Source organism: Onychomys torridus, chromosome 16 (genome assembly GCF_903995425.1).
Source record: "Onychomys torridus chromosome 16, mOncTor1.1, whole genome shotgun sequence".
In the NCBI taxonomy this organism is placed as follows: domain Eukaryota; kingdom Metazoa; phylum Chordata; class Mammalia; order Rodentia; family Cricetidae; genus Onychomys; species Onychomys torridus.
In genome coordinates, this window is record NC_050458.1 from 67908818 (window position 1) to 67917111 (window position 8294).

The 8294-nt window shown below is 48.5% G+C and overlaps 1 long non-coding RNA gene across 1 annotated transcript; it reads right to left on the reverse strand.

Moving 5' to 3' along the window:
* Window positions 1–2591: 2591 nt before the first annotated feature.
* LOC118596661 lies at window positions 2592–7491 on the reverse strand. Its single transcript, XR_004946736.1, has 2 exons — window positions 7340–7491; window positions 2592–2989 (listed from the first exon to the last, which is right to left on the reverse strand). It is a non-coding gene; the product is annotated as an uncharacterized LOC118596661 (long non-coding RNA).
* Between the last annotated feature and the right edge of the window lie 803 nt (window positions 7492–8294).

Here is an 8294-nt window from a genome sequence, read left to right on the forward strand (position 1 = left end):
CCACTGGTACGTCAAGGTGGATGTAGGTAGGGCCGAATCTGGTGCTGGCAGACAGAGTGGACTGAAGGAGATGAGATGGGGACATGGGGCAGGAGACCTGGACTCGGAAGCAGCCACACCTTCAAGAACTTGACTCTCCCTTGGCCTGGGAGCCTCCATAGACCTTCTTTTCCCGTAGCATGGTGGAGATAGAGGATTACATGGGACCATCCTCAGGGAAATGTCCCCTGTTTATGATGACTCTGATGCTGTGTGCAGGGGGTGGTGTGTCTGAGGACAGCAAGGACCAAAGATAGAGTCTACGGCCCCCCTCAGCAGTTTAACACAGGGAGAAGCACAGAGCCAAGGGCAAAAGCCTAGCTCCCCTGGGAACAAGAGGCTCCCACACATGAGTCAGGCCTGACCTCATTCTAGATGGTTCAGACTGCCTAGAGACAAAAAGAGAGAATCATAATATCTGGACATGGGAACGACCCAAATGCCCACGGACTGATGAATACATACCCAGAATACCGTGTCTAGTATGGAAACAACTCAGCCATGAGAAGGAAACAAGGATGGATGTGTGCTTTGACACAAAAACACGGAGGAAAAGGAGCTGGTCACAGAAGGCCGCCCACTACAGGAAGTCATTCCTATGGTAGTCCTGAGCAGGAAAAGGCATTGAGGTGGAAAGCAGCTCACTGACTGCCCAGGCTGTAAGGGATATAAGGGATAAGAAAGTGGCCACCAATGGGCAGGAGGCTATCTCTCAAGGGGCGAGAATATTCTTAAATTGATTGTGCTGACTGTTGCACATGTCCATGAAAATATGAAAGCCATGACCTGTCCATTCCAAGTGGGGTTGTGCTCCGTGTGAGTTACACCTTAGGAAAGTTGTTTTGAAAAAGAACGTCAGGGGGAGAGGGGCCTCTGAGATGAAGCAGAAGGGCTGAGGTCAGAAACAGAGGCCAGGCAGTGCTATCCTGGCTGCCCCCCAACTCCCAGACTGCATCTCCCACAGCTAATGCTGCGGTAGTCCCCAAGCCATGCATGCCTAGGGAAGATAAATTGACCCCTCAAGGTCTGGGGCTGGGTCCCTTCTCCCCTGACAGCTCCCTTTCTGTGTTTTTTCTGGCACAAGAAACACACTGTCTTCTTGTATAAATAGGGGGATTTATGACAATTTCCCTTTCTCCTTCCTGGTGGGCTAAGAGGTGGGGCCTAGGGGAAGAGGAGCCTGGTTCCAAATAGAAATGTGCAGAGACTAGAGAGGGGCTGAGGGGTCCCTTTGCCTGCTTTGGCTCTGGCCCCAGCCTGTCTGCCTTAGCATTTGAGCATCTGGTGACAATGTGGGTGGAGGAAAGGTGCAGACCACCCCTTCTCAGGGCAGATAGCCAGCAGAAGGATCCTGGAGTCCAAATGCAGACGGACTGCCCAAGCTCTAGTCAAGGGAACACAGACACCACCCCGCTTCCTTCTAGATGATCCAGGCTGTCTAGAGACAGAAAAGAGAATTGTAGCAATCTGAGGCTTGGACCAGTTGCCTCTTGTTTGTGTCTTTTTTTTTTTTTCTCTTTTGTTGTTTTGAGGTAGGGTGGTCGACTTGTGCAGCTGAAGCTGGCTTTCAACTCCTGCTGCCTCCATCTCCTCAGTGTTTGCATTACAAGTGTGTGCCAGCATGCCTAGCCCCCTTCTTTGCTAAAGCCTTATACAGCACCCCAACATGTAAAGTGAATGTCCCCTGAGATTCTCCAAGGAAGTCCTGGGATTCCTGAGCCCATGTGGTTAACGGTCAGGGGATGGCCTAGTACAGGTTGCTCTTTAAGGTCTCCTCCAGTTCTGAACTGAGGAGTGGATTTGGCTTACGGTGAGTAGTGTACCCAGAGCCTGACATGATGGTGCACATCTGTAATCCCAACACTTGGGAATTTGAGTCCAGGAGGATTATGAATTCAAGATTAGCCCCAGACTACATATCACTATCCCTCAAAGATTACCAGGCACGAGGGTTCACAACTCTAATTTTAGCATTTGGGAGGCTAGAGCAGACAGAATTAATGTAAAGCAAGGTCAGCCTGGGCTACACAGAGAGTTGCAGGCCGGTCCGTCTTACAGAGTGAAGACCGTCTCAAAACACCCAAAACAAAGCAAAACCAAAATTAAAAATGGAAGTCAGCTCTGCTACAGTGTACTCATTGGCATATTACTTACTTTCTTTAAGCCTGATTTGTAAGTTGGAAAATGTAACACTTTCTCAGAGGGTTGTCAGTACAACTGTACAGAGACAGCCTAGTCTACGGCTCAACCAATGTTATCACTATCATGGTCCCACTTTGGGTGTGATCCTTAACATGAGTTTAAGTCAGCAGATGTGCTATGAGAAAGTGTATAGGAAGGCTGATCAAGAAAGGTTACAAGCCAGGCAGTGGTAGCACACACCTTTAATCCCAGCACTTGGGAGGCAGAGGCAGGCGGATCTCTGTGAGTTCGAGGCCAGCCTGATCTACAGAGTGAGTTCCAGGACAGGCTCCGAAATTACACAGAGAAGCCCTGTCTTGAAAATACAAAAAACAAACAAAAAAGAAAAAAGGTTACAATAAAACCATAAAAAGGCCTCAGGCAGCAGCCACAGTTTATTTGTCATGGAAATGACAGCAGAAGCAGCAGGCAGAGTTCAGTCGGCTCTCCTCCATCTGTCACTTGGGGACTCAGTTCTTCTCAACACTGTTGCTTTGCTCTCCATCAGGGACCACTCACTCCCTCTTCAGCTTCCAGCCAGGCCACGTCTCAGTATCTATCCCGGACACGAGAAATGGGGCACAAAGAACTTACTGTGCCCTCGTGCCCTCGTGCCCTCATGCCCTCGTGCTTGGGTGACCTCATTGGGCTCTTGCTCCCACTGGCCACACCTGGCAAGGGTGCTGAGAAGTGAAGTGTTGGGGTTGAAGGCTCTCTGCTGTGACAACTGGTACTCTTCACTGAGGACTCAGATCCTCAGTGATCGTCCCTGGAGAAAAGACATAAACAAAAACCATTGCATGGAAAATGTAGCACGGTTGGGCCCCTGAGATTCACCCATGCTCAGCAGTCCCAGACGAGGGATTTAGCAGCTCCCGCTATACAGAGTTCCTTCGTTCTTCTTCATGTAAATATGAGAACAGTTCTTGTCTCGACAGCCTGATTGCCACTCCTTCTCCTCCTCACGGTCTTACTCATCACTAACCCCTTTCTTTCTCCCAGTTACCAGTGTAACTATAAAAGTAAGGCCAGCGGACAGCCTGGATCTGAAATAGAAGGAGAGACAGAGACGGGCGGGGAGCGGGACACAGCGGTGGGAAGCCAGGTTCTCATCTGGCAGCCAAAGCATGAGTTCTGTGCCACTCAGATCCTGTGACCTAAATTGGACTCTCAGAAACAGGAGTCTTCAGAAGCACTAAAACCCGCTTGTCAGGATTATTGTGAGCAGCCAGGTGGTGGTGGTGGTGGTGGTGGTGGTGGTGGTGGTGCATGCCTTTAATCCCAGGAGGCAGAGGCAGGCAGATCTGTGAAGCCAGCCTGGTCTACAGAGCAAGTTCCAGGACAGCCAGGGCTAGACAGAAAAACCAAAAAGAAAAAAAAAAATTAAAGATTATTGTGAGCAATGGATGAGGCCTATTACATACCTGGCACACAGTATGCCCTCGATAAGTGGTAAGTACTTTTACTTGGTGCCAGCAAGGCAAATAAGGTTCATATCCCAGCTCTTAGCCAGCCTGGGCGTGATTCTTTCTTCCTCCCTTTCCTCACCAATGTATAACTTCTTCCCTGTATTTTCTATCATCCGTCCCTTCCCATTCATTGGAATCCTGACCTATAGTTACCTCCTCTGGGAAATCTTCTCAAACAGAGTATCAGAATATTATCACACACACACACACACACACACACACACACACACACACACACACGTGCACGCCAGCTGCTCTAGTATCCTGGCCCCATTCTGCCCCCAACTTCACATGTGTCCTGCCTTTCGCTTCAGATGATTTCTTTCATCTCCTCCTTCAGAAGTGTATAGCATGGGAAGGCATTAAGATGTGTTCCTATAAACCAGACATGGCTCCTACCTACCCATAAGCCCAGCTCTTGAGAGGCAGAGTCAGGAGTCAGGAGAACCAGAAGTTCAAGGCCATCCTTAACTACATAGCAAGTTTCAGGCTAGTATGGGCTTCATGAGACCCCATCTCAAAGTAAAACCCCAAAGAAGTCTCATGGCTCTGCTATAGTTTAAGCATGTAACCATTGTGTATGTGTGTGTGTGTGTGTGTGTGTATATATATATATATATATATGTGTGTGTGTGTGTGTGTGTGTGTATATATATATATATATATATATATATATATATATATATATATAATTTTTCTATAATACAGAAAAAAGGATCAGAGCTCAACTTCCAACATGGATACTTTTTCACTATGACTTTGTCAGGTCCCTTTCTCCTTGGATCTTGTTTGGGCTCCTGCTGAATGAGATCTAGAACATACAGAGTGTTTAGTAAGTGTTGGACTCTCTACCATATGCACCTCCCCAGCCCACTCCCTGGAGACTACTTTGTCACTCTAGGGAGATATGAGGTCAAGAAAGCAAATTCTCCATCAATAGCATCCCAAGGGAAAGAACAGAAGACAGACACTGTGTGGGGGGGGCACCATCAACCCATGAGCCAGAAGAGAGACAGGGAAGAACTGAACCCCCACAGCCTCCAGGGTAAGGATGGCGTGCGTGCAGGTGATGTGCTCACAGTCCTGGCAAACTCCAGAGCTCTGGGCTGTAAGGAGCCTTCTCAACCTGCCCATTCACAACTTGCTCACCCAAAAAGCAACGTTGTCCATAGCACCTAACTTTCATGCAGCATGAGATTTGAGTTGTTCTGGACACTTTGCACTGAAATTCCCTTCCTTCTTCCTTGCCTGAGCCCAGGTGCTATTAACTTTACTACTGATGGGAAAACAGAACCATGGAGAGCTTAGATAATGACCTGAATAGCATACAACTAATTCAAGGCAGGACTGAGAATCCTATCCAGCAGCTCTTAATTACTGTATCAGAAAGAGAGCCAACATGTAGTAGTGGTATCTATGTACCGAGAATGACACAGAACACATCATGTGTGTTTGTTAAAATCCCAGACAACCTTAAGACAGGTCCTTCATGTATAACCTTGCTTTACAGACCAAGAAACTGAAGTGATGGAAAAATCTAAAGCCACATGCTAGCAGCTGCAGGACCCCAGCTGCATCCCTAAACCCTGGGAGTGGGTTTTCAGCTGCACAGAACTTTCTTTAGAAACCTGTCCCACCCATGGCTCACATCCCTTGTGTTCCCATATTTCTATTTATCTCACTGCCGCCTTCCCATTTTCCTAGCCCCTTTTCCTCCACCACATTATCTCCTAAACCTTTCTGTGTCTCTCTTTTGACCCCCACCCACCAGCACTCTCCCATAGCTTCTGCTTTACAGGATGACAAAGGAGACACTCGGATTTCCCCCCATTGTGCCTGGTCTCACACCCCCAGGGAAGGCCCAGCAGTGGCCAAGCTAGACAGCCAGACATAAAATCCTGCCTGCTCCCCTGCCCTGCTTCCCATCACTCATCTGGGAATCCTGGGTGAGGAAGGGAGCTAAAGTGCAGAGCGTTCATTTAATATTAACAAATTGAAATGAATTCTTTTAATGCCAATTAGCTTGGAGCGGCCCCTTATTAATACTAATTTAGATTCATACTTGGAGAAGCGGGTGGGGGCTGGGCCACATGTGCCCAGAATGTCAATGTGACAATGGGGCTGGGACCAGAGGGGAGGAGCAGCTCTTCCTCTGCCCAGAGAGAGGGACAAGGGACAGATACAGTCACTCCAAGGCCATCCTTCCAGAGTGTGAGTTAGTCTTGCAATTTTATTTTTGTAGCTTCAATAATTCTGAATAGACTGGAACTCTAGGTCACACATTCCAGTAGTTTACCTTCTTAGAAACACTTTTAAAAGGAAGAATTAGCCAGGAGTCGTGGTGCAAGCCTTTAATCCCAGCACCTGGAAGGTAGAGGCAAGTGGATCTCTATGAATTCTAAGCCAGACTGATCTACATAGTGAGTTCCAGGCTAAACGAGCTACATAGTGAGACCCTGTCTCAAAAACGTACAAATAAACAAAAGGAGTATCCCCACCACTGCAGAGCCCGACTTGACCAAAAGTAAAGTGAAAATAAAGATCATGTTTCTCTTCTGGAAATTCTCCCCAGGAGATAAAAGGCCCAACAGCCTGAAATGAAATTTGCTTGTATTTTTCTAAAACTTAAGGGAAAAAGCAAGAATTAAAAACTCAACCAAAGAGTTGCCCAGAACAGACAAGTGGAAAAAACTTCAATCTAAAATGAAAAGTTGGAGGTCATTCTGACCTTCCTGTCTCCATTAACTTCGGAAGCAGAAGGAGCTGTCCCCAGTGGGGCAGTGCAGAAACAAGACAGTTACCTCTTCCTCCCAGGCAACCCTCTTAGGGCTGGGGAGGGGCAACTGAAAAGCTGATAATTATGGAAAGTGTGGCTTCTGAGATGGAGGCTGGAGTGGAAAGGGGGTTGGGGGAAAGGAGAAATGTGCAGGATGGTGAAGCTTAGAAAATAAAAACAAAAATGGCTTAGTATACAAAGGAGTAAATATGAGATCAGGTTTCTTAGACTGAAGTGAATACATACAAATCAAGGCAAAATAAAAGTGAAGAAAATGTGTGAAATATTCCACATTGTTCTTCCCACAGGGGGTTTGGAACTGACCAAAGGAGAGCTTGTTCACACCCAATAGGGTTTCCCAAACAATAAAGTCATTTCCAAAACACAAAGAGGGACCAATACAAAACTCAATGCTAGTCCATCTAGATGGGGGGAAAGCCTGGAGATTCTGAGCAACATAAAACTAGTAGGGGAAGAGAAAAACGAATAAATTTAAAATATGGGAAGCAATTATTTGTAAATGCTGACCTGGAGGATGGTTGGAGAAGGGAGGTGAACTTGATATCGCTGAAGAATTAGTGTACAAAAATGTAACTCATCCCCAGGGAAAAGTAAACTCTCCCGGAGTGGAGTTCCCTAGAGAACAGAGGAAAGACTTCTGAAAGAATATAATTCACGCCATCCCCCCCACACGGAAAGTACACAGGTCTTAATATCCTGCCCACCACAGAATTACGATAAAGAAAACAAGAGGATTGTTTTTCTTTCAACTCTAAGAAAAACAAACTTGGATTTCAATTGTCTGACGGGGCAAGAAGGGAGGCTAGTCTGCAGGTGCCTGAAGAAGTGAGTTGAGGGGTAGAGGCTAGCTTACCTGGCTGCGCTGTAGGTCAGGAGTGGTCGAAGAGCCCTGCTCCAGATTGCTTGGAGGAAAAAGGAGGGTCGGTGGTCCGATTGCCCCTAGATAAACAGGCCGGGCTGAAAAACTGGGGGTGCTGTTTCCCCCTCTACCAGCCTCCCTCCCACCGGTACCTAGGCCTAGAGAGCTACTGAAAGTTACAAATCGCTTCCATTATTAGCTCATCCTGGGCGGCCTGGTCATTGGCTAGCCCGAGAGCACGTGGTGTCTTGTACCAATAGATCGAATTTCTAGTTGCAATTCTCGGTCTGTCCCTCGGCTCTAGGGAGGGGGGGGGTAGTAACGCAGGGGCGGGGTGAGGCCAAGGGGACCCTCATCCTCCCTTTCCGACAAGTGGGGGTCCTGAGCGCTGCCCCAGAAGGGGTCGAGAGAACGTTGTGGGCTGGAACACACCCGCGGGGGCAGAAACTGGACGACAAGAGACGGACGTCGCCAGCACCCAGGGCTCTGTCCTTCCTTTCAGCTGCCCCTCGTTCGCCACCCCTGCGTTAGCACCCTGGGGCCCAGGGCCGTCCCCGGCTAACGCCAAGGCGCTCTCGGATGCTCTACGAATCGCTGCTCCGTCCTTACTTTGGGGTCCCGCTTCCGCCGGCCGCTTATTAGCGCTCGGGCCCTCTTGGGCATCTCAAACCGCCCCCGGGGTCAAATGTGCGCCTCTCCTGGAAATCCTCTGCGAAGGGGACAAACTTTTGAGTGGACGAAAATCTAAAGGAACCTGTCTGGAGCAGGTGAGCGGGGACGGGAGCGCGAAGCTTCAGTCTGGAAATCTGCGGCTCCGGTTCTCTCTCCTCTTTCTTCATCACGCTTTCTTCGCTGGCTGGCGAACTCTGACCTGCCGGCCTTTAGCCCTCCAAGGGATCTGGGCTAGGGGGTGGACAGACATCAGTCTTGGTCTTAGGGCATCTTTTCC